Source organism: Balaenoptera ricei, chromosome 1 (genome assembly GCF_028023285.1).
Source record: "Balaenoptera ricei isolate mBalRic1 chromosome 1, mBalRic1.hap2, whole genome shotgun sequence".
NCBI lineage: Eukaryota > Metazoa > Chordata > Mammalia > Artiodactyla > Balaenopteridae > Balaenoptera > Balaenoptera ricei.
In genome coordinates, this window is record NC_082639.1 from 48,777,085 (window position 1) to 48,793,184 (window position 16,100).

Genomic DNA, 16,100 nt, shown 5'->3' on the forward strand with positions numbered 1-16,100 from the left:
TGCATGTGTTTTGGGTAGGGGAATCACGAATGATCTGATTTACATGTTGCAAATACCTGTCTGTTGCACGTAGAAAAGAGCTTGTAAGGAGGAGGCAAATGAAGGAGACCAGAGAGTAAGAATTGTTCAAACTGTCTAGTCCAAGTAAGAAAAGATGATGGTTATTAGTGAAGTAGGACTAGAGGTGGTGAGAAATAATTTGACTCAAGTTTTTTTGTTTTTTTTTTTTTGGTCTGAGTTCAAATGATGCTTCCATTTACTAGGTAGGGAAGCCCAGGGAAGGAGCAGGTTTGGGAGAACACTGAAAAGTTCTGTTTAGGACACCCTAGATTTCCCAGTGGGGACACGGTGTAGGCAGTCTGGAGCTTAGGGTAGTGGTCAGGGCTGCAGACATATATTTGGGAGTCATGGGTATATGAATGGCGTTTAAAGCCATGTGGCTAGCTAAGCTCCCCCAGGGAGACAGCAGTCGGAGAATAGAGCTCAGAACAGAGCCTGGGAGTCCTCCAGCATTTAAAGGTCTGGAAGAGGAGGAGCCAGCAGCCAAGAGGGAAGACTGCAAATGAACAGCCATGAGATAGAAGGTGGAAGAAAACTGGGAGTTTCAGTTTTCTCGGGGAATAAGAGAGAAAGAAAGAGAAAGAATGGGTTCTTGGGGTTGGTGTTATATGCACAAAATGCCTCCATGCTGCTGGTAAATAAATTATCTCAAAAATGTTTTAACATTTCCTGGAAAATCACAAGAAGAGGGTAAGAAAGGGATACTGACCTCTGAGGCAGAGAGCTGGAACTTGAGATAAAGTCCTGACACTGCCTCTTAGCATTTCTCTCAACTTGAACACATCAAAACTGTAGGCAGCTTGGCCGTCTCTTCTGGAAAACCAGGATGACAGAAGCCAACTGCAAAACCTACAGGAGGGACTTCCCTGGTGGCAGAGTGGTTAAGAATCCACCTGCCAATGCAGGGGACACGGGTTCGAGCCCTGGTCCGGGAAGATCCCACATGCCGCAGAGCAACTAAGCCCGTGCGCCACAACTACTGAGCCTGCGCTCTAGAGCCCGAGAGCCACAACTACTGAGCCCACGTGCCACAACTATTGAAGCCTGAGGGCCTAGAGCCCGTGCTCTGCCAACAAGAGAAGCCACCGCAGTGAGAAGCCCACGCACCGCAACAAAGAGTAGCCCCCTCTCGCCGCAACCAGAGAAAGCCCGTGCACAGCAACAAAGACCCAATGCAGCAAAAATAAATAAATAAAATAAAATAAATTTATTAAAAAAAAACCCTACAGGCTTAGCAGAGCATCCCTCCTCTGTGCTACCCTCCTCCTGCGACTCTTCCCCCAACAGTGCGTTGGACTGAAACGTGCTGCTTCCAGATCTGACTCCAGCTTCCAGACAGTGAGCTCCCCCAGGGCAATGACACCATTTTATATATGCTGGCTCCCAAGCGAGGCCTGGTGCATGGAATAGAGGAGGATCTGGCTCTCTGGAAGAAACGTCTACCATCTTTACTGGCAGTGTAACACTGGACGCTTCACTCACCCTCTCTGCTCCTCAACTTCCTGATGGTAAAATGGGAATTGACACCCACGTCAGAAGGAGATAATGTACGTAAAGTGCTTGGCATTGGCTAGGAGGGAATACATTATTAGCACAAGTACACACCTCGTTTTATTGCACTTTGCTTTGTTGCACTTCACAGATATTGCATTTATTTTCTTTTTACAAATTGAAGGTTTGTGGCCACCCTGCATCGAGCAAGTCTATCAGCACCATTTTTCCAAGAGCATTTGTTCACTTTGTGTCTCTGTGTCACATTTTGCTAATTCTTACAATATTTCAAGCTTTTTCGTTATTATTATACTTGTATGGTGAGCTGTGAGCAGTGATCTTTGATGTTATTATTGTAATTGATTTGGGGCATCACAAACTGCGACCACATAAGACAGCAAACTTAACTGATAAATGTTGTGTGCATTCTGACTGCTCCACCAACTGGCCATCTCCCCATCTTTCTCCCTCTCCTTAGGCCTCTCTATTTCTGGAAACACAATAGTATTGAAATCAGACCAGTTAATTACCCTAAAAGTGGTTTCTTGAGATGGAATCTACTCCTGGTGAAGATGCTGTGAAGATTGCTGAAATGACAACATAGGATTTAAAATATTACATAAAAATATTACATAAACTTAGAAGATGAAGCAGTGGCAGGGTTTGAGAGGATTGACTCCAATTTTGAAAGAATTTCTACTGTGGGTAAAATGCTATCAAACAGCATTGCTTGCTACAGAGAAATTGTTCATGAAAGGAAGGGTCAATTGATGTGACGAACTTCATTGTTGTCTTATTTTAAGAAATTGCCACAACTATCCCAACCTTCAGCAACCACCACCCTGACCAGTCAGCTGCTACAGACATCAAGGCAAGATCCTCTCCCAGCAAAAAGGTTACGACTCACTGAAGACGCAGATAATGGTTAACATTATGGTTAAATGGTTAAAATTAAGGTATGTACTTTTGCTTTTCTAGACATAATCCTATCACATACTTAACAGACTATGGTATAGCGTAAACATAATTTTTATATGCACTGGGAAACGAAAATATTTGCGCAACTCATTTTACTGTAATATTCACTTTATCGCGGTGGTCTGGAACTGAACCTGCAATATCTCTAAGGTCTGGCTGTATTTGTGTTGCCACACCTCTGTGATCCACTATCTGCCCTTCTCCATCCTGCTGTGAGTCCCAGAGGATAATATGATTAAAACCACAGGGTCAGGTAGATCTGAATTTAGATCTATGCTCTTCTGTTTACCAGCTGACTTCGACACCACACGTGTGACTTTTAGCACCCTGAGCCTTAGTTTCCTCTTCTGGAAAGAGGGGAGAGTAACACCAAGCCCAATGGGCTGTTGGTAGGATAACTGTGAAAATGTGATTAAGTCCTTAGCACTGGTATCCTCATTGTTGTCATTATCTCTGTGATGTGTAAGAAAGCCCTTGTAAACTGTAAACGATCATACACATGCAAGAGATGTTTTAATTGTTATTCACAGGAAGGTCCACTGCTGCCAGCTATAAGGCTGCCCTTCACTGATAGGCTGCATTTCTCCTTTCTGTCTTTTACAGGGATCTGCAATCACTGACTCCTCTAAGATTTGGCCCTGGCTCACCCCCTCCAGGAAGCCTTCCCTAATTAATTGTACTTTGTCTAGTCTTTTATTCTCCAAACACTCTATCCTTGGAAGTAATTCAGATTTACAAAACAGATGAATTAGGGTTAATTAGTTATAGCACTAGAGGATTCCTCAGGATTGTTTTAAATCATGCACTCCCAAAGCACAGTTCAACCACATGCAATTTACAAACATTTGATTAACACTCAGGGGCTCTGGGACGTCACTACTGCCCAAATTGAGGTCCAGATTTAGTTTGGGCTACTTGGTGCACGTATGTTAAATGTTACTTTGCTAGTCTTCAGAGTTGGCTTTGCCTCTTCCAGGATTTAATATTAAATTCCCAAATGAAGGGGACCCTGACTTTAATTTTTATTACTTTCAGGGGGGAACTACCCCAAAGGGGTGTCATAGGTGGGACTCAGAGGCAGGTAGACTGCCAAGCTGATTTTTGACAAGCAAAGTAGTTCATACCTATTGTACTGTCTTAATTGCCTCTCTGTTATGGAAAGTGTGGACTTCCTGGACCGGCAGCAAATTGCAGACCAAAAGAGGGGGCCTGAGGGGAATATCACTCATAGAAGCAAGGGATTGTAAAACTAAAGACCAAGACAATAGTTTTAGAATTGTTTTTTCTTAATTTGTTCCTTTGTTACTCTCCTGATCAATTATGGTAAAATCCTTCAAAGGCATGAGCCAGCGGGCTTGCTTCAGTTACGCCAATGAAGGGCAAGCAGAGGGGATGGGCTGCTCCTCAGCAGGGGTGGGAGAGGAAGAGCCTGGGGACTGAGATGATACTTCTTCATGTGACAGAATTGAAGACGAATATAAAACAGGCTGTGTCCCAGCCACTTATGGGAAAGAAGGAAAAAGGAGAAGACAGGGCGCTCGGTACTCTGGGGCTCCATAACTGACATGGACAGGGCCCCAAGGAAGGGTGCAAAGGGCTGAACAGCCAGAAGCCTCCAAGAAATCACAGATTTCCTCAGAAGCGGCACAGAAGTGCAAGTTGGATGACGGCCCAGCATCCCGATGGGCTCAAGCCTGGACACTCAGCTTTTAGGGATGACGGGAGGGACCCAGACAGAAAGACATGAGGTAGAGTACAGATGCTGGTTCCTCCTACTCCTCTCTGGCCTGGGCGGGTACCCACTGGAGGCTCAAGGTGAACGCTCATTACCAGTCTCCAGCTTCACCTGTGGACTGCCAGTGGGGCCGTGGCAACCGTTCCAGAACTTCCCACTGCTTCCTGTCTTGCCCTTGCTCTGCACAGACCCCCACCTTGTTCCAGACTGTGCTCCTGTCTCAGGATAAAGATCTGCTGTAGTTCTGGTACCTGGCTTTTGTATCTGGTGTCTCTGGCTCTTAACCCCTGGTTATCCAGTCAAGGATGCAGGCTTGGTCACATTCTCTCCCATCCATCCAGTGTAAACAATGGTAACAGTCTACTATTAACAGTCTCCTTCTGAGACAGGAGGGAAAGGGGCAGGACACAACTGCTAGAAAAGTGAAGAAGGGGCGCAGCTGTTAGGATGAGATAAAAATAGGCTGGAACTGGCTGAAACCAAGGTGGCATCACGAATAGTCTGGTCATTGACCTTTAGCTCCTTATACCTTTATTATAATACTAAAAATCACTCCCCCTTACGCCCTCCATCTGAACATTTCTTTAGATCAATATATATATATATATATATATATATATATATATATATATATATACATATATATACACATATATAGAATCAACACATCTTTTTAACAGCTGAATAATATTCCATAATATAAACTGTCACAATGTATTTAACCATTACTATACTGAAGAACATTGAGGTTATGTCCTTTCTTTTACCATTATAAATAATACTGTAAGAAGCATCCTTATACAGTTGCGCTCACAAGCTACAACTTTTATTTCTATTGAAGATATCTCATTATTCCAATGGGTCCATAGGTGCATGGGTATAATTAGGCTGACTTAGAATGAATCGTGGCTCAGCTGGTATGCACATTTAAAATTTTATAGGTGTCATACAGAGTGAAGTAAGTCAGAAAGAGAAAAACAAATATTGTATATTAACGCATGTATATGGAATCTGAAAAAACTGGTACAGACGATCTTATTTACAAAGCAGAAATAGAGACAGAGACGTAGAGAACAAACATATGGATACCAAGGGGGAAAAGGGGGGTGGGATGAATTGGGAGATTGGGGTTGACATATATACACTATTGATACTGCATATAAAATAGACAACTAATGAGAACCTACTGTATAGCTCAGGGAACTCTACTCAGTGCTCTGTGGTGACCTAAATGGGAAGGAAATCCAAAAAAAGAGGGGATATATGTATACGTATTGCTGATTCACTTTACTGTACAGTAGAAACTAACACAATATTGTAAAGCAACTCTACTCCAATAAAAATTTAAATAAATAAGTAAATAAAAGTTTATAGGTGCTGCACTGCCAGATATTATAAGAGTATAATTCATAGCTAGACTCCCTTTCCACTCACTAGTTGTTGATTTGGGACAAATTATTCAGATTTCTGAACTTCAATTTCCTCATCTACAAAATGGAAATAATACATTTTTTGAAGCATAAAGGTAATAAATATATGCCACCTGGGACAATCTAGGCACTTAATAAATTCAACTCTTTTATAATTTTGCTTGCTACTAAAAGGCAAATCCTAAATTTACCATTAGCAGAAAAGCAAAACCAAAGGCATATGGCTGGAAGACTCATGCTAACCCTAGCTCTCCCATTACTTGGTGTCAGCCTGGGCAAATCGTTTGAATCTTCAGGGCCTTCAAATCCACAATTATTGAAAGTGGGGGTCAGAATAAGCTGCCTCTAGGTTCTTCTGCAGTTCCATGACTTCTGTAATTGGTTATTTTATTTCCAGGGAATTACTAGGAAGAAGCTATCAGTCTTTTAGATCTACACAGATTATTTGCACTGAGACAGAGGCAAGATTATAAAATAAAACAAACAAACATTCCAGGCCGGTGCCTTAAATACATGGTGGAGAAACACAATAGGCCCCTAAAGCAAGCATATTCTTCTCTCTGACCTGAGCTGTTGGCAGATCAAAGCTGTGGTACCCATATCTACTAGGTTATCAAACTTTCTTTACAAAGAGGGGCATTAAACCATCTCTGGGGAGACTTGGAATTAGGAAATAGGCTGGTCTCTAAGGTACTTTTTTAAAAAGCCAGTCACAATTCCTCAGTCCTTCAGGCAGGATCCATCTGTCCCCACCAAGCTCCCAAAGCCTCCATTGACCATGACCCCTCAGTCTGTTCTGTAGTCTAATTACATGTGTGTCTAAACTCAACAATCAGCCCTTACATTTAACTGACTGTTGTTGTCCCGAAATGTCTGGCCCAGGGCCCTTCTTTGGCCTGAAAGAGGACCAAGAAACTATCGCTGAGTGGAATGAAACTGTGCAATTATTTTCCTTATATAGTTACACTGATTAAATACTATAATTGAAGATATTCAGAATACATCTTTTGGAAATGTAGCTAAATTGAAAGTATGACTCATAAACCATTAATGTGGGAGAAATTTTAGAGAGTATCTCTCCCAATACCTTCATTTATTAATTTACTCATTCATTCAACTAAGGATACTGTGTTCTAGAAGAGGAAACTTCTAGAAAAGCTCCAAGTTAAGTGACAATTTCAAGGGTGCACAGTTAGCTGGTAGAAGAGCTGAGACCATGACTTGGGCTTTCTGATTCCTGATTTACTGCTCACTTTGTTTGCCACATTGCAGCAATAATCAGCAATTTAGTGACTATAATTCCATGCACCATAGCTTTCCATGATATTTTCTTTTTTTTTTTTTTTTTTTAAACATCTTTATTGAAGTATAATTGCCTTACAATAGTGTGTTAGCTTCTGCTTTATAACAAAGTGAATCAGTTATACATATACAATATGTTCCCATTTCTCTTCCCTCTTGCATCTCCCTCCCTCCCACCCTCCCCATCCCACCCCTCTAGGTGGTCACAAAGCACCGAGCTGATCTCCCTGTGCTATGCGGCTGCTTCCCACTAGCTATCTATTTTACATTTGGTAGTGTATATATGTCCATGACACTCTCTTACCCTGTCACATCTCACCCCACCCCCTCCCCATATCCTCAAGTCCATTCTCTAGTAGGTCTGTGTCTTTATTCCCGTCTTGCCACTAGGTTCTTTATGGCCTTTTTTTTTTTTTTTTTTTTTTTCCTTAGATTCCGTATATATGTGTTAGCATACTGTATTTGTTTTTCTCTTTCTGACTTACTTCACTCTGTATGACAGACTCTAACTCCATCCACCTCATTACAAATACCTCCATTTCATTTCTTTTTATGGCTGAGTAATATTCCATTGTATATATGTGCCACATCTTCTTTATCCATTCGTCTGTCGATGGACATTTAGGTTGCTTCCAGGTCCTGGCTATTGTAAATAGAGCTGCAGTGAACATTGTGGTACATGACACTTTTTGACCTATGGTTTTCTCAGGGTATATGCCCAGTAGTGGGATTGCTGGGTCGTATGGTAGTTCTATTTGTAGTTTTTTAAGGAACCTCCATACTGTTCTCCATAGTGGCTGTATCAATTTACATTCCCACCAACTGTGCAAGAGTGTTCCCTTTCCTCCACACCCTCTCCAGCATTTATTGTTTCTAGATTTTTTGATGATGGCCATTCTGACCGGTGTGAGATGATATCTCATTGTAGTTTTGATTTGCATTTCTCTAATGATTAATGATGTTGAGCATTCTTTCATGTGTCTGTAGGCCATCTGTATATCTTCTTTGGAGAAATGTCTATTTAGGTCTTCTGCCCATTTTTGGATTGGGTTGTTCGTTTTTTTGTTATTGAGCTGCATGAGCTGCTTGTAAATCTTGGAGATTAATCCTTTGTCAGTTGCTTCATTTGCAAATATTTTCTCCCATTCTAAGGGTTGTCTTTTGGTCTTGTTTATGGTTTCCTTTGCTGTGCAAAAGCTTTTAAGTTTCATTAGGTCCCATTTGTTTATTTGTGTTCTTATTTCCATTTCTCTGGGAGCTGGGTCAAAAAGAATCTTGCTGTGATGTATGTCATAGAGTGTTCTGCCTATGTTTTCCTCTAAGAGTTTGATAGTGTCTGGCCTTACACTTAGGTCTTTAATCCATTTGGAGTTTATTTTTGTGCATGGTGTCAGGGAGTGTTCTAATTTCATACTTTTACATGTACCTGTCCAGTTTTCCCAGCACCACTTATTGAAGAGGCTGTCTTTTTTCCACTGTATATGCTTGCCTCCTTTATCAAAGATAAGGTGACCATATGTGTGTGGGTTTATCTCTGGGCTTTCTATCCTGTTCCATTGATCTATATTTCTGTTTTTGTGCCAGTACCAAACTGTCTTGATTACTGAAGCTTTGTAGTATAGTCTGAAGTCAGGGAGCCTGATTCCCCCAGCTCCATTTTTCGTTCTCAAGATTGCTTTGGCTATTCGGGGTCTTTTGTGTTTCCATACAAATTGTGAAATTTTTTGTTCTAGTTCTGTGAAAAATGCCAGTGGTAGTTTGATAGGGATTGCATTGAATCTGTAGATTGCTTTGGGTAGTAGAGTCATTTTCACAATGTTGATTCTTCCAATCCAGGAACATGGTATATCTCTCCATCTATTTGTATCATCTTTAATTTCTTTCATCAGTGTCTTATAATTTTCTGCATACAGGTCTTTTGTCTCCTTAGGTAGGTTTATTCCTAGATATCTTATTCTATTTGTTGCAATGGTAAACGGGAGTGTTTTCTTAATTTCACTTTCAGATTTTTCGTCATTAGTGTATAGAAATGCAAGCGATTTCTGTGCATTAATTTTGTATCCTGCTACTTTACCAAATTCATTGATTAGCTCTAGGAGTTTTCTGGTAGCCTCTTTAGGATTCTCTATGTATAGTATCATGTCATCTGCAAATAGTGACAGCTTTACTTCTTCTTTTCCGATTTGGATTCCTTTTATTTCTTTCTCTTCTCTGATTGCTGTGGCTAACACTTCCAAAACTATGTTGAATAATAGTGGTGAGAGTGGGCAACCTTGTCTTGTTCCTGATCTTAGTGGAAATGGTTTCAGTTTTTCACCATTGAGGACAATGTTGGCTGTGGGTTTGTCATATATGGCCTTTATTATGTTGAGGAAAGTTCCCTCTATGCCTACTTTCTGCAGGGCTTTTATCATAAATGGGTGTGGAATTTTGTTGAAAGCTTTCTCTGCATCTATTGAGATGATCATATGGTTTTTCTCCTTCAATTTGTTAATATGGTGTATCACATTGATTGATTTGCGTATATTGAAGAATCCTTGCATTCCTGGGATAAACCCCACTTGATCATGGTGTATGATCCTTTTAATGTGCTGTTGGATTCTGTTTGCGAGTATTTTGTTGAGGATTTTTGCATCTATGCTCATCAGTGATATTGGCCTGTAGTTTTCTTTCTTTGTGACATCTTTGTCTGGTTTTGGTATCAGGGTGATGGTGGCCTCGTAGAATGAGTTTGGGAGTGTTCCTCCCTCTGCAATATTTTGGAAGAGTTTGAGAAGGATAGGTGTTAGCTCTTCTCTAAATGTTTGATAGAATTCACCTGTGAAGCCATCTGGTCCTGGGCTTTTGTTTGTTGGAAGGTTTTTAATCACAGTTTCAATTTCAGTGCTTGTGATTGGTCTGTTCATATTTTCTATTTCTTCCTGGTTCAGTCTCGGCAGTTTGTGCATTTCTAAGAATCTGTCCATTTCTTCCAGGTTGTCCATTTTATTGGCATAGAGTTGCTTGTAGTAATCTCTCATGATCTTTTGTATTTCTGCAGTGTCAGTGGTTATTTCTCCTTTTTCATTTCTAATTCTATTGATCTGAGTCTTCTCCCTTTTTCTCTTGATGAGTCTGGCTAATGGTTTATCAATTTTGTTTATCTTCTCAAAGAACCAGCTTTTAGTTTCATTGATTTTTGCTATTGTTTCCTTCATTTCTTTTTCATTTATTTCTGACCTGATCTTTATAATTTCTTTCCTTCTGCTGGCTTTGGGGTTTTTTTGTTCTTCTTTCTCTAATTGCTTTAGGTGCAAGGTCAGGTTGTTTATTCGAGATGTTTCCTGTTTCTTGAGGTAGGCTTGTATTGCTATAAACTTCCCTCTTAGCACTGCTTTTGCTGCGTCCCATAGGTTTTGGGTCGTCGTATCTCCATTGTCATTTATTTCTAGGTATTTTTTGATTTCCCCTTTGATTTCTTCAGTAATCACTTCATTATTAAGTAATGTATTGTGTAGCCTCCATGTGTTTGTATTTTTTACAGATCTTTTCCTGTAATTGATATCTAGTCTCATAGCGTTGTGGTCGGAAAAGATACTTGATACGATTTCAATTTTCTTAAATTTACCAAGGTTTGATTTGTGACCCAAGATATGATCTATCCTGGAGAATGTTCCATGAGCACTTGAGAAAAATGTGTATTCTGTTGTTTTTGGGTGGAATGTCCTATAAATATCAATTAAGTCCATCTTGTTTAATGTATCATTTAAAGCTTGTGTTTCCTTATTTATTTTCATTTTGGATGATCTGTCCATTGGTGAAAGTGGGGTGTTAAAGTCCCCTACTATGATTGTGTTGCTGTCGATTTCCCCTTTTATGGCTGTTAGTACTTGCCTTATGTATTGAGGTGCTCCTATGTTGGGTGCATAAATATTTACAATTGTTATACCTTCCTCTTGGATCGATCCCTTGATCATTATATAGTGTCCTTCTTTGTCTCTTGTAATAGTCTTTATTTTAAAGTCTATTTTGTCTGATATGAGAATTGCTACTCCAGCTTTCTTTTGATTTCCATTTGCATGGAATATCTTTTTCCATCCCCTCACTTTCAGTCTGTATGTGTCTCTAGGTCTGAAGTGGGTCTCTTGTAGACAGCATATATACGGGTCTTGTTTTTGTATCCATTCAGCCAGCCTGTGTCTTTTGGTGGGAGCATTTAATCCATTTACATTCAAGGTAATTATCGATATGTATGTTCCTATTCCTATTTTCTTAAATGTTTTGGGTTTGTTATTGTAGGTGTTTTCCTTCTCTTGTGTTTCTTGCCTAGAGAAGTTCCTTTAGCATTTGTTGTAAAGCTGGTTTGGTGGTGTTGAACTCTCTCAGCTTTTGCTTGTCTGTAAAGGTTTTAATTTCTCCATCACATTTGAATGAGATCCTTGCTGGGTAGAGTAATCTTGGTTGTAGGTTCTTCTCCTTCATGACTTTAAGTATATCCTGCCACTCCCTTCTGGCTTGCAGAGTTTCTGCTGAAAGATCAGATGTTAACCTTATGGGGATTCCCTTGTGTGTTATTTGTTTTTTTTCCCTTGCTGCCTTTAATATGTTTTCCTTATATTTAATTTTTGACAGTTTGATTAATATGTGTCTTGGCGTGTTTCTCCTTGGGTTTATCCTGTATGGGACTCTCTGTGCTGCCAGGACTTGATTAACTATTTCCTTTCCCATATTAGGGAAGTTTTCAACTATAATCTCTTCAAATATTTTCTCAGTCCCTTTCTTTTTCTCTTCTTCTTCTGGGACCCCTATAATTCGAATGTTGGTGCGTTTAATGCTGTCCCAGAGGTCTCTGAGACTGTCCTCAGTTCTTTTCATTCTTTTTTCTTTATCCTGCTCTGCAGTAGTTATTTCCACCATTTTATCTTCCAGGTCACTTATCCTTTCTTCTGCCTCAGTTATTCTGCTATTGATCCCATCTAGAGTATTTTTAATTTCATTTATTGTGTTTTTCATCATTGCTTGATTCCTCTTTGGTTCTTCTACGCCCTTGTTAAATGCTTCTTGCATTTTGTCTATTCTATTTCCAAGATTTTGGATCATCCTTACTATCATTATTCTGAATTCTTTTTCAGGTAGACTACCTATTTCCTCTTCATTTGTTAAGTCTAGTGTGTTTTGACCCTGCTCCTTCATCTGCTGTGTGTTTTTCTGTCGTCTCATTTTGCTTATCTTACTGTGTTTGGGGTCTCCTTATCACAGGTTGCAGGTTTGTAGTTCCCGTTGTTTTTGGTATCTGTCCCCAGTGGCTAAGGTTGGTTCAGTGGGTTGTGTAGGCTTCCTGGTGGAGGGAACTAGTGCCTGAGCTCTGGTGGATGAGGCTGGATCTTGTCTTTCTGGTGGGCACGTCCACGTCTGGTGGTGTATTTTGGGGTGTCTGTGGCCTTATTATGATTTTAGGCAGCCTCTCTGCTAATGGATGAGGCTGTGTTCCTGTCTTGCTAGTTGTTTGGCATAGGGTGTTCAGCACTGTAGCTTGCTGGTCATTGAATGATGCTGGGTCTTGATGTTGAGATGGAGATCTCTGAGAGATTTTTGCCGTTTGGTATTACGTGGAGCTGGGAGGTCTCTTGTGGACCAGTGTCCTGAAGTTGGCTCTCCCACCTCCGAGGTACGGCCCTGATGCCTGGCTGAAGCACCAAGAGCCTTTCGTCCACACGGCTCAGAGTAAAAGGGAGAAAAAATAGAAAGAAAGAAAGAAAGGAAGGAAGGAAGGAAGGAAGGAGGAAGGAAGGAAGGAAGGAAAGAAAGAAAGAAAGAAAGAAAGAAAAGAAAGAAAGAAGCTATAATATAGTGAAGTAAAATAAAGCTATTGTAAAGCAAAGCTATACAGACAAAATCTCCCCCAGAAGCATATACATATACACTCACAAAAAAAAAAAGGAAAAGGGGAAAAATTAATATATCCTGCTCCCAAAGTCCACCTCCTGAATTTGGGATGATTCGTTGTCTATTCAGGTATTCAACAGATGCAGGCACATCAAGTTGTTTGTGGAGTTTTAATCCGCTTCTTCTGAGGCTGCTGGGACAGATTTCCCCTCCTCTTCTCTGTTCGCACAGCTCCTGGGGATCAGCTTTGGATTTGGACCCACCTCTGCGTGTAGGTCGCCTGAGGGCGTCTGTTCCCCGCCCAGACAGGACGGGGTTAAAGGAGCAGCTGCTTCGGGGACTCTGGCTCACCCAGGCCGCGGGGAGGGAGGGGTACAGAGGAGGCGGGGCGAGCCTGCGGCGTCAGAGGCTGGCGTGACGTTGCAGCAGCCTGAGGCGCACAGTGCGTTCTCCCGGGGGATGTTGTCCCTGGATCACGGGACCCTGGCAGTGGCGGGCTGCACGGGCTCCCGGGAGGGGCGGTGTGGAGAGTGACCTGTGCTCGCACACAGGCCTCCTGGAGGCGGCAACAGCAGCCCCAGCGTCTCACGCCCGTCTCTGGGGTCCGCGCCGATAGCCGCGGCTCGCGCCAGTCTCTGGAGTTCGTCCAGGCGGCGCTCTGAACCCCCTCTCCCTGCGCGCCGCGAAACAAAGAGGCAAGAAAAAGTCTCCTGCCTCTTCGGCAGCCGCAGACTTTTTCCCGGTCTCCCTCCCAGCCAGCTGTGGTGCGCTAACCCCTTCAGGCTGTGTTCACGCCGCCAACCCCAGTCCTCTCCCTGCGATCCAACCGAAGCCCGAGCCTCTGCTCCCAGCCCCGCCCGCCCCGGCGGGGGAGCAGACAAGCCTCTCGGGCTGGTGAGCGCTGCTCGGCGCCGAGCCTTTGTGCGGGAATCTCTCCGTTTTTCCCTCTGCGCCCCTGTTGCTATGGGATCCGCGCTGTTAGCTGTGGCTCGCGCCGTCTCTGAAGTTCGTTTAGGCGGCGCTCTGAATCCCCTCTCCCCGCGCACCAGGAAACAGGGAAGAAAAAGTCTCTTGCCTCTTCGGCAGCTGCAGACTTTTTCCCGGACTCCCTCCCGGCTAGCTGTGGTGCACTAACCCCTTCAGGCTGTGTTCACGCCGCCAACCCCAGTCCTCTCCCTGCGACCGAAGCCCGAGCCTCAGCTCCCAGCCCCGCCCGCCCCGGCGGCTGAGCAGACAAGCCTCTCGGGCTGGTGAGTGCTGGTCAGCGCCGAGCCTCCGTGCGGGAAGTGCGGGAATCTCTCCGCTTTGCCCTCCGCACCCCTGTGGCTGCGCTCTCCTCCGTGGCTCCGAAGCTTCCCCCCTCTGCCACCCGCAGTCTCTGCCCGCGAAGGGGCTCCTAGTGCGTGGAAACCTTTCCTCCTTCACAGCTCCCTCCCACTGGTGCAGGTGCCGTCCCTATTCTTTTGTCTCTGTTATTTCTTTTTTCTTTTGCCCTGCCCAAGTACGGGGGGAGTTTCTTGCCTTTTGGGAGGTCTGACGTTTTCTGCCAGCGTTCAGTGGGTGTTCTGTAGGAGCAGTTCCACGTGTAGATGTATTTCTGTATCTGTGGGAAGGAAGGTGATCTCCGCGTCTTACTCTTCCGCCATCTTCTCCCATGATATTTTCAATATACACACATCATTGAGTTTCTTGAAATTTTAGTTCTCTGGGATTTTTATGAAAAAAAATCATAACCCATAAATTTCCCTTGTGATTGTTTTCTCTTAAACCATCATGTTATATAGCAGAACATTTGTTTTGGTTTAGACCTACAAACTAGAGAATCCATTAATAATGTCTGGAGAAGCTACCATGTTTCTGATAGAAAATATAATTCATTTAACAAAAAGTCAAAATCCATAGCCACTGCTATTTGGATGGTGTCTAAACAATGTTACGGAGTTTCTTCAAACCAAAGCAAGGGCTGTGAATTGTATGTTCCTCCTGCCCCCCATAATGTCTGAAATCTGATGCCATGTCCAAGGTGGAAAGTTGCTATAATAGGAACTTGCAGAGTTTTGGAGTAACAACTGTAACAGATTCTTTTTTGGTGTGTGCTGAATATAATTTACAGGTAGGAGTTTTTCAAAGCTGAGAAGGACACAACTTCTACATACTCACTGTAATAACTGGAAGTGTCTAAACAAATGCAGGGAAGGCTTGTCCTACAACAAAGAAGAAAGCATAGGCTTTGGAGCCAGGTTCAAATTCTGACCCTGTCACTTCACATCTTTGTGAATTAGAAACTCATCTGTCCTCACTGACTCTCAATTACCTCTTGGGTAAAATAGGGATAATGATATATTCCTCATAGGGTTGTTGGAAGACAACACAGAAAAAATGTGACTGTGCTCAGTACAATGGCTGGCACATAGCAGGTGGAGCCAGAGTCACAAAAATCATGGATAAAATGAATCCAGTAAGTAATGACAGCAGAGTTGAGAACAGCTACCAAGAAAGGTCCATACTTGCACCAACGGTTCATCAAGATGAGGAATGTGGTCTACGTGAGGTCCTACATGGGCAATGCCACATCGAAGATTATATTGTCAAAGTAGCTAGATGTCATTGAACTCTGGGCTCTAGCCACCAAGGACTTCTTGCAACTTCTACACCACACCAGGCTCTTGTGAGCCTCTGTGTAGCTCTGTCTGCATGGAATGACCATCCACCTTGGTCCCTTGACTTTGTTTGGAGAAATTAGAGTTTCTTTCAGACTTAATCCAGGCATCTGCCACACATCATTCACAGAGTGGTTCCCAGCCTCTGTGTAGATTCTTAGGCTGGGTTATATCCTCAGGCTGCCCTGTGATTCCCACTACCACAGCACATGTCACATGTCACACTGCAGCCTGTCTCCCCCCAGAGGCTGTTAGTACAGAGTGGGCCCCACTGAATGTTAGGGATCAAATGTTTCTTATGGCAAACTATACAAAGCATAAAATTTGCTATTTTAACTGTTTTTAAGTATCCAGTTCAGTGGCATTAAGTACATTCACATTATCTACAACTATCACCACCATCCATCGCCACAACTTTTTCATCTTCCCCAAACTCAAACTCTGTACCCATTAAACAATGACTCCCTATTCCCTACTCCCTCCAGCCCCTGACAACCACCATTTCACTTTCTGTCTCTATGGATTTGACTATTCTAGGTACTTCATATATGCAGAAACATATAGTATTTGTCCCTTTGG